Source organism: Protopterus annectens, chromosome 1.part0, assembly GCF_019279795.1.
Source record: "Protopterus annectens isolate FY-2018-M chromosome 1.part0, PAN1.0, whole genome shotgun sequence".
Taxonomy (NCBI): Eukaryota; Metazoa; Chordata; order Ceratodontiformes; family Protopteridae; genus Protopterus; species Protopterus annectens.
The window spans coordinates 1,265,262,443-1,265,277,221 of NC_056725.1; the positions used below are offsets into that span (position 1 = coordinate 1,265,262,443).

The window sequence follows — 14,779 nt, forward strand, 5'->3', positions numbered from 1 at the left end:
AAAGACAAACAACAACATTAGTATAGTAAATATGAGACAATTTAGAAAGGGAGACAAGATGCAGTTAAAATAAATAATGAGAAAAGAGAGAAGAGAGAGAAAGAAAAGAGAAAATTAAGAGAAAATACACATATACTATGTATGTTGATTTACAGTATAAATATTTTATGTGCTATATAACCCTCCTTCTGTGAAAGAAAAGTACCCTGTTTTACATACCTGAGGTAATGTGAAAACTCTCGTGTCATCTATTTTCAAAAAATATAGATAAAGATTCCAGTAGTTAGTTACCTTTGTTTTAAAATTCTAAGCAGTAAAATTGGTCCTTTAAAGTAATGTTAAAACAATTCATATCATAGTAGATGTGAGAGATTTGGCTGCAACAGTATCAGTCTTTTGCTTCTTCTTTTTGACGTCTGTCCAGACATTTGTTTCTTTTGTTCTCTTGAGAGAAGGTGACATCCAATCCATATCTTCTGGTAAAGTAATCACATTATTAGTTGTAATAAATGAAGAGGCTTCCTCTAAGTCAATAAAAATCCTCATGTCGTTGGCATACGTATTATCGCAACCACATTCCAAACCTGTAAGCGTTCTTCATGTCATGGTCATTTGCTTCATTTTGTTATAAAGGAATCTGCTCTTGGTTGAAAAGATTTTGCGATAATACGTAAATGCAGATATTTCTTTTTTGGTTTTCATATGCAGTGTATGTCAAATGCTTCAGTTGGGCCATTACTGGGGAATGTACTTGTATACCTTATTCAGAACTGTGCTGCTCAGCTGCTGAAGTCAACTTAGGCTGCACAACTAAAGAAATCGAATCTGTTAACTGTGGTGGGAAAAGTGGGTGTGTGCTGTTGCCTCCTTGGTCAGTCGGATGCCATAAACTTACAAGGGTAGGGTGGCCTAATGGTTAAGGTGTTTGCCTTGCAAACACAAGGTGCAGGGTTTGAGTCTCACAAGGAATAATTGGCTAGGCTTAAAATGGCTTGCAAGGGCAATTAGCTTAGTATGAACCTATGAAGTATGCAAAATAACAGTTTTCAACCTTTACTGCTTCCAACTATTTCATGAAGACTGCCATTATACACGTACTTGCAACAAGTGAAGTTTGCCATGACGCAAATGTTATGAAGGATAGCCCATTTTAAAAGGAGACAGTTCCCATTCCCAGGGTGAATGCAGGCAGCTATTTCTTGGGCTAAACAGAAGTCCTGCCTGCTGTGACACAATGATTGTTTTATACTTTTCTGGGATGAGAGATGTGCTGGGTTATAGCTTTTGAATGCATTATGCCCCCGAACATGTTTTCTTAGTGCATTACATTTTAATTTCTTTTTCAACACTTGGGTTTTCAGGGGAAAAAAGAAAGTGTGGTACTTGGCGATCTGGTATGTATGTATTATCGCATGCACTGCACTCACCCTGGGAATGATAACTGTCTTCTTTTAAAATGGGCTGGCCTTCATTACATTTCTGTTAAGGCAAACATTCACTTGTTCCAAAGACATCGCTAATTATGGCTGCTCTGAAATGCCCTTGTGTGCCTGTTTCTTTGCTTTGTAAGCATTCTACAGTTAAACAAATTTTCTTACTTTCTTACCTTTTTTTTCTTTTTGAACACTTGGGTCTTCAGGGGAAAAAGGAAGTGTGGTACTTGGCAATGACATTGCGAATTATATCCTCAAAATCTGGTTGCGATAATACGTAAGTACCCAGTATTCCTATCTTAGCTGGATATCCAAGTTGTGCCTTGATGTTATTTTGTTTCAGAAACTTTATCATTGGCCACACTTTTTTCCTTTGTTCCATTATTCTAGATGAATAGTCGTTATCAAATCTTATCAGGCTCTGTTTATATTTTAGAGGTGCCTTCCTCTAAGCAGATCTTAAAATCAATTCCTTGTCCAAGTATGAAAGAAATTTGATAATTATTGACCTAGGAGGAGAGTTTGAGTTAGTGGCAGGTTTCCCAAGAGCTCTGTGTGCCCTTTCAATGCCAAAGGAAAGTCCTTCTTTTAAATTTAAAAAGTCAGGGATCCAGCTTAATAAAAAGAAAATAATATCCTCACCTTCTGTATTTTCAGGTAATCCGAAAATCCTGATGTTATTTCTCCTCTCCCTATTTTCCAAGTCATCTACTTTATTAACCAACCAAGTGTTTTGTTTAAGAAGCAGTTCTTTCTGTGTTTCCTCTTCCTTAAGTCTGCTTTCTAAGTAATTTAGAAAAACTCTATTCCTGTTATCCTTGTCTGGTGTTGTTGTAGCATTTCCTTGAGGGTGTCAGCCCGTTTTTGACTGTTTGTTTTAAGATTTTCTAGGTTCTCTTTAAAATCATCCATCTTCAAAGACAACTCCTGCAGGGTAGATGTCATCTGTTGTAGTTCTTTCTTTAAGGCAGCATCCTGGTGAGAATTCCTTGAGTTGCCCATTTTAACAAGTGAATATATCTCCAAGCTTTTTGACAGGAATTTTTTTGTAAAACTTCACCAAAGTTTAATTATGTAAATTAGTCCTTTATCTATAAGATTTTATACTTTGAAGAAAAAAGAATATTTTTTCCTGTCTTATTTAACTAGTTATATGGACCTCTAAAATACTGCTGCTTTCAGTTAGCCATTCAGACTCTGCCCCCCCCCCCCAATGACTTATCTTGATTTTTTTATGGTTACACATCTGTACATAGATGAGTAACTTTGAAATACTGTATTTAAATGACTAAGTGGTATGATAATTCAAAATGGTAATATACAGAAAGTATCATCAGATCTTGTTGGTATGGGTAATAACTTACCATCAGATTAAGGTAAACTCTAAAAATACCTAGCTTTAAGTTACCTTGATGTCTATAAAGAGCATATTTAACATGAACTGCATTGTGCTTAAACTCTTGAAGTAATTTTTAATGTGTCTCTGATTAGAAGTTATTTATCATGTTTTTAAATATATTTTATATACCATTTTTATTGTCACATTACAAGCATATTGGATGACAATGTTGGAAATTTTCTGTAGTAGTCTGCCATGCATTGACAATATATCTTTGTTCTAACCATGCAGAGGTTTTTGTTATTTCATTTCAAAAAATTGCATAACTATAAATTCCTCTTTTTATTTATCTGCAAGATGTGTTTTTGTTAATGGGTTGGATAAATGTGCATGCTGTTGCCCATATTGGAATACTTTCTATGTGTTTATGGCATGTTTGTATATCCCATGTATAAAGTAGCAGCAAGAAAACAAACAGGCATAATATTGTCAAAATGTAATTAGAGTGGAGAGGGTATTTAGTACATGAACTTCGCATGTCCTTAACATATGTCTCCCTACTGGGTCACCGAATGGTGGGCACTAGTGCCATCTCCAGATGATGTGAATGCCTGACCTTTGAGTTCAGTTTATAAGCATTTGTTGAAACAAAAAGCATTGTGTTCTTTTCTGCTCTAGTCTTAGAGAAAGAAGTGGAAATGGCTTGATCTCTAGCCAGCGTTTTATCAACTTGTTACACATCTTAAACAAAAGCAGGCATTACTGATCATCATTACTTCCATATGCAGTATCCATCATTTAAGAAGAAATCCTGGCCAGAATCGGGTAGTTTTGCTTGCATGGGTTACTCTTTAAAATTAACTTCTATCTTAGAAAGGAGGAATTCAGTTGCTAATTTTATACATTTTCCAGGTCAAACTCTCAGTGCCCTTTGGCCAACCACTTAGGTTTCATTGCCTGAATCAAAATCCTGCTAATGTTGTCTTATTTATTGATCTATGAATACAAAATGTGAGTAATAGTTTATTTAGCACATAGTGGTTGATTTACTTTATTCAGTATGCCTGAGTGTTTTATAATAATATCATTTGTATTTGTGTTACAGCCAATATGTGACAATGAAACATACTTTGACATACTGTCAATAACTTGTCTAGAAAGTTATTAAAAAACATTGCTGTTTTATAGGTACTCTGTTATACATGCAACCAATTATGAATTTCTTAAACTGTTTTATTTGTCATTGCTAGCCAATGACATAAAGAAGCTTATTTTTTTTAAATCGTTTTAACAATTTTTAATAATGCAATACAAAGTGGTAACAGACAATGCACAACCAAAACAATGAAAGTAATATAGACATATACAACAGATATCTCTTTACAAATATGCCTTATGTCTAACAAAATAAACAAGTTAACAGAGATTAAGCTAGAATGATATCAAATAAAGCATCCAAATATTCAGTAAAGTATGTACTAAGTCTTTGGGTGTATTTCAGATATTTGTGGGCAAGTGTTTGGTAGCAAGTTGTTTAAATCCATCCCAAATGAGTAGAGATGTATCCTTCCAGTTAAGGGTGATATAAAGTTGGACAAGGGAAAACAGTGTTATTAAGAAATGAGTCTGAAGTTTGGATAATCCTATAGAAGGGATATGTAATATTATAAATTTCCAGGACAAAGTCATTTTCTCATATCCCTTTTTTTCCAGTTGTACTCTAAGGGAGCACCAGAGTCTATAAGAGCATTTGCAATTCCAACAAATATGGAGCAGGTCAGCATTGTGATTGGTGCAATGGGGACAGAGGGGAGAGGAGGATGGATAGATTTTAGAAAGTATAGCAGGGGTGAGATCTGCATTGTATAAGATCATAACTTGGGTATAATTACGTTTTTTAAGGGGATTAACTTTCAAGGAAAGTTGAATAGCTTGGGAAATTTGGTTAGGGGAAATGGAGGGATCTTGGTCTTTCCAGTAGTTTGAAAACATTAGTTCATTTTGGGTTCGGATGGAAAGAATAAGTTTGTACAAATTAGAAATAATTTTCTTCTTAAGTAAGAGAAGGTTCATATGAATTATGAAGCTTATTTTATAGCAGCATCCCTTAACCCAAGGAGCAAAATTTACTGTATTTATTTATTTATGTATTTATATATGTATGTATTTATTATTTATTTACTTATTCTGTTCAGTTAACGGCAGCATGTTAAAACAAAACATGATATATTGCTGCTTGTCCAGTTAGCCTTATATTTATCACTAATGACTCAACAGTCAGTTCTGATGACATAAAGTAATTTATAGCAGGCATAAATTTTAAGAGAAATCGTGTTCATTATAAATAGCAGGTTTAGGGAAAAAATCTTTCATCATTGATTCTAACTATACCATCTAAACAGATCCCCCTTAATAATATCTCTGAGGTCATAGCTTGTGCTACAAGTTTAACCTTTTGCCACGCTTTCATCTCTACATCTCACAAAATACAAAACACATTTTCAGACAGCATTAGAAAAAGAAGCATGTTTAACCTTACTAGCCATTTTTAAAGTATATGTGTCCTTTCAATCTATTACCTACCCATATATCAATAATTGTGTCACAAGCCCTCAATAACACTAAAGGCAACAGTAAACATTGGTCAATTTGTTTACAAATCTCTTTATGACTTTTACTTGTAATATATGTAATCTATAGGCTTTGTTGCCTTTTCAAACATTGGGCATACAACATCAGTTTATTTCACAGCTTATATTACAGCCTTACTATTGTTTTGTATGTGTCTGTGGGGACACTGAAAATACTACAGCTGGATTTTCCACATGCAATGGGACCACTTGCTTTTCATTTAAGCTTACAGTAATAATATCTCTGGAACTGCTTTCCTGTGATATAAACAAAGTTAGTGGGGCAGCTCAGTGGTTAAGATGTTTATCCCACAGCACAACTCCACGGTCTGTCTTGCAGTATTAGCCTCTTATCACCTGTGTTGAGTCTGCATACTTTTTTTTCTCATCTCCGCACAAGATATTTTATCAGTATTCTGTTTTACAACCACATTGAAACCTGTGGGCTGACTGGCTACTGCAAATTGCCCTTATATATTGAAATACTAAATACCTATGCCTTCCTTGTTGCGGCCAATGAGAGTTTTCAACTGATAATTAACTCAGCTAGAGCACAGATGCATACATTAAATTAAATTGAAGGACTGACAGTTATTCTAATGTTCATACCTCCCTGCTGCTGCAGAACAAAACACAGCCAAATGATTTGCATAACGTTAATAAATACAAGAATTATTTGTAGACAGTATTGACAATAGTTATTTGTATACTGTACTGTACTGAATTACCTTTATTTTAGTTAAGCTGTTGATATAGGAAAGACATCTTATTATTTCTTTGATAAAGCTTTTTCAGCTCACTAAAGCATAATGTAATAGGCATGTGAAGTTACACATTTTAGACACAGTAATACATTTTGTATGAAGATATACTTTTTGAATGCAAAAACAACCACATCATGCATTTCTCATTTCCAAGTACCATTTACCACAAAATGTAAATAAGACCTTGAATGGCAAGGATATTATTTTTATATTACTCGATTATATTTTGTATCTTTACTCATGCATTGATTATTGCAACAACTCTTTGAATAAGCAGACCTAAACAGTTTATAAGCTGTGTAACATGTGGTGCAATTGATGTTTATGTACATAATCACTTAAATGTTTACCACTTTTCTTAACGATCCATATATCTATACTTCTCTGAATCTCTCTTGAGTCTCAAATACTCAATGCACAAATACCAATAACTGTTTTCCATAGGAGAGCACTTCCATTGTGGATTCTATGTGTACATCAGCAATGATTCCTTCACTTTCATAGATTTCTCACTTCTTAATGTTCCTGTAACCGTGGAATTGGTATGGGGGTGGTTAGGGTTAAGTCCTTTGAGCAAACATAAAATACTTACAGGTTAATTTTTCATCTTGTTGCTTTTTTCCCATTTGTGTCTGGTGATTTGGTTCCTTGCTGGCATGCAAGATGACCATTAATATTTAACTCACTTTTTCTGTGGAGAATACTGTATTCTTCCACAGAAGAAGTTTGTAGTATATTGCAACAATGCAAAGTTTACAAATACTACATAATCAGCTTGGCAGTAAAACATATTTTTTCACTCCACCAACAGCAATGCAAAGTTTACAAAAGTTCCCATAATCAGTCTGGCAGGACTTTAAAAACTTCTTTTCTTCCTCTTCCTCTGATACATACAATTTATACATACATACATACATACACACAAATACTTTATGGATGGGCAATAATGCCTTTCTAGTCTGCCAGTATACCAATGATAGTCATCCCATACTAAGTGTCCAAGTTGTTCTTAAAATATTTAAGTTAGTGCTTGCTTGGTTTTTGGTAGTCTATTCCAGGAGCCAACTACACTCTCAGTCTACTAATTAATACAACTCATGTCCTATATAATTTCTTATACAAGCTGCCCAGTGATTCTCTACTACTCTTTGATAACCTCAAACATTTCTCAATATTCGGCAATCTCTAAATGTCTTATACACCTGATTAATGTCTCTTGTTAAGTATCCATATGAGAAAATTGTAGAAATTTATACATTTAAATATTTCTGCTGTATTCTTTACAATTTATTCATGCTAGTTTTCTTAAAAGACTATCATTTTATTTTTCCACACCCAAGGTTTGCTCTAATGTGACTTACAAGCAATGATTTCATCATGTCTTATTTTATAGACTTCATAAATCATTTTATTCAGCTTATACTTGTATAATTATCATTAACCATTTGGCTGATATCATAAAAACTGAAAGCTGAAGCTACCAGTGTTCCCAGATTCTTCCGTGAGTTCTAGTAAATATTAATCTTTCAGTCTATGTATCCTAAATTTCCTTATGCATACTTTTGATGTATTTATTATTTTCCTATACTAGCTGATCAATTTACTCAAATTATTTTATAGACATACCTAATTTGTAACCAATCTGATTGAGTTTCCTGTTTTCATGTCATCAGCATAAAGACTCTAAATACCTCAAATGAAAAAGCTGGATAAGAACAATTCACTGTAAATAACTACTGGCCCAGGACAGCACCATGTGGGACTCCCTGGCAATAACCTAGAATTTCACCTGCCCAATTGATGCATGATAACTGCCATGTCCTGTTTGTAAGTTATATAGCTGTCCATCTAATCAAGATTACATTAATACAATATTATTCTAATTTATTGATATTACTTTTGTGTATGGCCTATCAAAGGCTGAAAATAGGTCTATATAAATTACATCGCAACACACTTTTTCATTTATAGCTATTATTATGTTATTATAGAACATCTGTTTACAACTTATTTATGCTGATATACGGTTTCAAATTTGGACCCTTCCAGTTCTGACAATAATTTATCCAAAATAACCTTCTCCATTATTTTTCCACAACAAAATCTAAACTTAGATCTATATGATTCTTGGTTTTTCTGTTTCCCTTTCCCTTACAGATGAGTCTAACTAGTGTGTGTTGTGTGTCTCCAATCTTAAGGAACCTCTCCATACTTAAATGACTTATTGAAAAAAGATGTAATGGTACTGTACATTCTCACTGAATTCTTCTCAGGTTATTGTTACTAATTCTGTTTCCTCCCTGGGCTTTGCTTAGGTCACTTTGGAAAAGATCATTTCAAAAGAATGCATTTTCATTTCAATACCTGATGTTACTACAATGGATTATCTGTCATTTATGGAGCCAAACTATTTTGTATAAAATTTTGTAAATATGTCTACAATCAGTTGCATTTGAAAATAAATTTTAGAATCTACACCCACAGTTTATTGACTTGTACGTCTTTAATCCTACCATAAATACAAAATGGTTTCATATTATGGACAACGACTTTATACACATTTTCTTATTTAATTATTTTTTTTATCTTGGCCCTCACTCTTTGTTTCAGTTTTCAGAGTCATAGTCTGGCCTTGTTTCCCTAGTTTCTATTTCTTATATTTGTTTATATTTTATCTTAATTAAGTATGTTGTTCTTATGAAAATGTATCCTTCTGACCCTTTCTGCCTAGATCCTGATGTTAAACTTTTTTCATTCAATTTCCATTTCAAAATTTGCCACATACCTTCCACTGTCATTCCACTTAAATTAGTTGTACATAACAACTGTTTTGCTTCCATAAAGTCTCGTATTAATCTTTTGTACATTGATTTATATTGTAGCCTTTTAACATGTATTTACCCCATAGTCACTGCACATCAGAGAAGGTAAAACAAGAAGTGACAGTGATTTCCTTTGGAAGACAAACAATACCCATTATGGTCTGTTACCTGGTAGGGTTCTTTAGAATCTGCCACACTTTTTATACATGAACACATGCATAAATAATTTCCTTACTATTGCTGAAGGATGTATATTATTTCAGTCAGTTTCTGTTAGTTTAAGTTCCCAGCTATTATGATTTCTTTATTCTTTCTGTGCTTCATGCAAGGAATGCATGATTTCCTCTTGGTCATCAGCACAGACTTTGGTGGTTTATACAATTTAACAATTGTAATTTGTTCTGGTGCCATCTTTATTGTCATTGTTACAGAATCTGCAGTATTGTTGTTAACATCAAAAGTGTAATAGTCACATGTTTCAGAAGAGTCTTGATTCCTTGTCAGAAACATTCCACCTGATTTTTGTTAGAATAACTGTTACAAAAAAAATACCATAATAGAACTGGTTTCCAATCATCGTTCTTTAATCATATTTTACAAACAATAACAACAATAGCATTATGAAAAAAAAACAGCAATCTGTATTATTAATGTCCCTTGCATTAAACCAATACAGAGAAAGCAAATTTTGCAATTTGTAAACTGATATATTTCTGACATGGCAAAAATCCTGTCTTATGTTAGTCAAATATCAAAATATATCTGCTGCAAAAATGTTCTTCCCTTGTCTTGAAAAGTGGACTCCTTCCTGTCTAAATACACACATTCCCCAAGTTATGCTCAGATGTTCTATACATTCCCACTTTTTAAAATGATCCACTTTTTATATGGGTATTTACGTAGTAAATGTTTTAATTCGGGATTTCTTGATACTTTTTTCTATATGTGATTTGTAGAAAATATGTTCTAACACCTGTGCACGCTATGTTATATAAGATGCCTTTAAGTCGGATTCTTCCTGATATTAAGGCATCCCATGCCCATACTGTGTTTTTGCTTCTGGCAAGCATAAAGCAATTCAACTTTCCTCATTCCATTTGCAAATGAGAGTATCACTTCCTTTAATAAGTGAATCTTCAATTAATATTGTATCACTTATGACCAGATCTGAATCACAAGGCACTTATCAGAAAATAGTAATGACATTTTCTTGGAGTCTTGACTAAATTCTACAATACAAAGATTTAAAAGTATCCCAACCATAAAAAAACACAAACGTGTAATATCTAGTGGCTTACCTTAGATAAAAATGCAAATAAATCAAATAAATGCAAAAGTAAATGTTCATATGCTAATTCTGCTAGGTCATTTATTTGGAATTTTGAGACATTTAGCAGTGGATGCCTTTTGCACTCTGTATGGGTGGATTAACCTGTCATTCTTATAATATTTAGAAGGACTGGCTTTTAGATGTATGTATTTTTTAGGCAGTAAAATCACTATTTGCTTAAAGCTTCTACCACACAGCTACTTCAGGTTTTAGTAACTTATTGCCTATATGGAAATGGTAGAGTATCCTTGTGTCTGTAATAGTCTTCTTCATTGACTATAGTTTCCCCCAACAGCCATAATAAATGCTGATTATATTGATTGATTGAGTGACATAATATTATATATGTAACAACTTTACCAAAGTCCATTTCGTTTAATAAAACTGTTCAAAGAAACTGACTTCCTCCAAAAAAAGAACAAACAATAAAACAAAAAAAAAACACAAAACTAAAATAAGTGGTTTTGCGGGTGGGGGCATGTTCTCCCCAGCACTCCGCATAACCCTACTACTTAAATATACCAACTCTGGGACTGCACAACACTGGGGTCATAGGTTTTTATATGTTCATAGGTATATATTAGGCTAACAAACAACAGGGCTTCTATAAGCCCACACACTTATTAGGATGGGACATATCAGTTAGGAAGTTTCTAAAGGGCATGTGAAGGGTATCTTAGTTTGGGCATAGGTACTGTCTGTCTCTGTTTATGAGAGACTTCACATGGATGGGGAGCTGTTCCAGAGCATGGGGATCTTCTAAGATATATATCTGTCATGCCAATGTATCCTGTTTACGTTGCAAGCAAAATTTAAATCCTTGGATCTAATGACTCTGATTCTGTTCATTTTGCAGATATACAAAAAGGTCCATCAGAGCTGGATCCAAAGATGCCTCATATGCCAAGCAAAGATCACCTGTCAGTAACATTTAGGAGTCCAAGTATAGAAATTGAGTATTAAGAAATTCATATTGGACAATGTGTTTATACCTTGGATTGTCCTGGGCATGAACCTTTGTGGGAGTTCCAACTATTGCATATGTCTGGTCAGGTATATGAAACAGGGTCATTATACTCAATGATGGGTCTGATAAGGGCTGAATAAAGTGGCACTATGACTTCCTTTGACCTGGATGCTATGCCTTTATTTGTAAGTTGGGTGTCATAGAATGATTTTCTTACTATCTTGGCCACATGTTGGTAAAAGGTCAGATTACCATCTGCATATGTTTCCAGATCCCCGACTAGTAGGTCAACTCTTAATGTCATCTTATTGATGGAGTGATTAGTCTGGGTTGCTGTTTTTCCTAAAGATGCTATAATGCATTTCTTGGAATTGAGTTTGAATCCATGACTTTGGCACCAGTCATTTGTGTTAGACCCTCTTGTAAGATGTTTGTGTCATTGGAGGGAATATATGATAGGTTTCAATTTGCACTCATGTACGAATCTGTTCAGCCAAAGGCTGTTGACATTAGGATTTACCTCCAAAAAGTAGATGACAAATATGACCAGTCCCAGTATGGAGCCCTGAGGTGTTCCACTGGTGACCAGTCTCTTAATGGAGGTGGTCTCACCAGTCCTGACATCCTGGGCCCTATCTGTGAGCCAGCTGGCTGCCTTAGCCAGCTACATATAGGTGATAAGCACTTTTTTCCCCTCATCCATTGCCCTGGTGACCTTTTCAAAAACGTCCACCCATTTTAGTAGAAATGGCCTTCCCTTTAGAAAGCCAAACTGGGTTGGTTCCAGTGTCTAAAGGTTGCCTATGTCTTTGTTGATCATTTCTATGTAATTACTTACATGGCTTTGCATATTTAACTAGTTAGACTAATGGATTTGTAGTCTCCAGGTTCAGTTGATGGTCCACCCTTGTGAAGTTGGATAACCATTGCAATCCCCCATTCTTGTCATACAAAGCCTGCTTTGATACTATAATTGAAAAGTGACTCAAAAGGTCCTGATGGCTCATGTTTCAAACTATTTAGGAAGCATGCTGGGATATTGTTGAGGCTCACTGATGCTTTGTGTATAGCTTTAGAGAGCATCACCAGCATCTGCTTTCTGCTAATAGCTGGGAGTGTTATGCTAGTAGTTATTTCATGGGAAGAGGCAGGTATGAGTAGGGGGATGAAGTTTGAGATGAATTTGTCAGCCTGCAGATTTTCTATGTCACTCTGGTCAGTGAAGGTGGCACCACTCTGACTGCTAGTTCAGCACAATGCTGAGTGCTACCTTTGAGGTTACTCACATAGCTGTAGAAGGTCTTGTGATTGTCTTTAGCCTGTGAGGTTATCTTGACCTCATAAATTGACCTTGCTGGGCTTAATTAGTCCTCTTAGTTTCCTGTTTAGTTTAACTAGAAAATGTTTATCATTATAGGAGTTGGTCTTCCTGATTTTAGCCATGACATTTTTCCATTTAATTTATACCCTATTAAAGTTAGGATTCCACCAGTTTGGTTTGTTTTTAGAGCTTGCTTTGGGCTTCCTTCTAGTAGATACAGCAGCCTCTGTACATCCATTTACATGTTGTAGAGAGTCTCTTTGAACAATCCTGCATAGATTGCTGTGAACTCAGGGTTAGGAGGGGCATTCAATTTTGACAAACTCTTTCTTCGTAGCATGTCGTTTGCTTTGGAATAGTTCCCAATTGTTACAGGGTTTACTGGAGTTACTGAGTTGATTTTTCTTTCAAAGGAAACAGCTATGTGATGCAACCTCAGTACTGAGGACATGACCCTGGGAGGTGTGTCGCAATCTCCGATATTAGTGAGTATTATGTCCAGTATATTTGAATCTCTGGTAGGTGAACACTCTGGTCAAGGATATTTGTGTTAATAAAGCCCAGAAATCGTTCTGCATGGGAGTTTGAGGCAGTGTGTTTTTCCCAGTCTATAGAAAGGTAGTTAAAGTCTGCCATGAATAGGATATTTGCTGTAATGGTGAGTGTCTCCAATGGATCTAGGTATGAGGTATGAGATTCCAGAGACATAGGAGGTGACGTATAGCTTGCTAAGGTATGCTACAGGACTTTGTGGTGACTTCCACATGGCTGAACTCCAGTTTATTTTCTTGTTTAACCAGCCTAGAGGTATACTTGTTGCTAATGTAGACTGAGAATTCTCCACCAGATTCTGTCTTTGTCTGCGCAGCTGATGGTCTAATTGTGTGGAAGGCACTGAATCCTTGCACTGCCCCAGTACTTTATGCAGATTTAAATCACATCTTGGTAACAACACAGATGCTATATTCTACTTCTCTCTGGTATTCAGTGATTTCACACAAAAATACTGGTGTCCCAATTAATCTGCTTGAACTGTATTCTGTTGATGACTTTATCCATCACACCATACATTTGAACAGACTGCAGTGTACTAGGTATCTATATATGTATATATATATATATATATATATATATATATATATATATATATATATATATATTTGTATCTATGTATCTTTGTACATATATATGGTTATATTCCTTTACATTGCCGAAGAACTTTCTTTGGCATGAAATATGCCTTGAAACTTCATCAGCGATGCGTTCATCAGCATACAAAAACAACAAAATAAGGTGATCACAAATTATTTAAATATGTTTCATTTCCAGTCACGTAAACAACCAGAAACTTTGGCTTTACTGGGGTTTGCCCCCCTCCCCCACGGAAATTAGATATACTTACTCTGTGGTCACGCAACTGTAAAGAAAAAGGATAACTCCTGAAATTATATTACAGTTAAGCTAATGCAGTTTGACTGTAATATGGTTTACTATCAAAATAAGGAACGGCACATAGGCAAATACTGGCTGGTCGACTGCTTGTTTTCAAAATGTCGTAATATTAAACTGGAAGTAGTCGAAGTTATATTAGTGAATGTAAGTATACATTTGCTAATATGAACTCGACTTTCTGAATGGAGATCACGTTACAGTGCGGATCAGGAAATCTATCCTTTTCCTTGCTGTAGTGTGATCTCTGAATTGGTATATATATTATTCAGGGGTTTGGCGGGGCAAGGGTGCTTGCCCCCCTGCAAAAAAGTAAATGGAAACACGGATGTTCAAATCCAGAAATCCAGGCACTCAAATGTCAATCATCGTGTTTATCATGTTCGACAGTTGTTTTACACAAACTTCTGAAAATCAACATTATTAGTCAAATTTTAAACAAAAAAATATTGTGACATTCCTCATTTTGATAGTAAACCTTGTAATATAATTCAGTCACTGTAACCACCAAAAAAGTTTACCAAAAATTGAGGCACTCAACAAATGCGTGCCGTGCCAAAATCAACTGCTGCCAAAAAATAAAAATTTCATATATATATATATATATATATATATATATATATACGTATAGACTTATACACACATACATGTATGTGTGTGTGCTCGCACACGTGTTTGTGCATGTTTGCGTGTGTGTGTGTGTGTGTGTGTGTGTGTGTGTGTG

At 34.8% G+C, this 14,779-nt stretch overlaps 1 protein-coding gene across 1 annotated transcript in view; it reads left to right on the plus strand.

The window, feature by feature from the left end:
* MRAP2 (melanocortin 2 receptor accessory protein 2) overlaps positions 1-14,779 on the plus strand; it is a 1,283,298-nt gene that overhangs the window by 21,209 nt on the left and 1,247,310 nt on the right. The window lies entirely within an intron of this gene.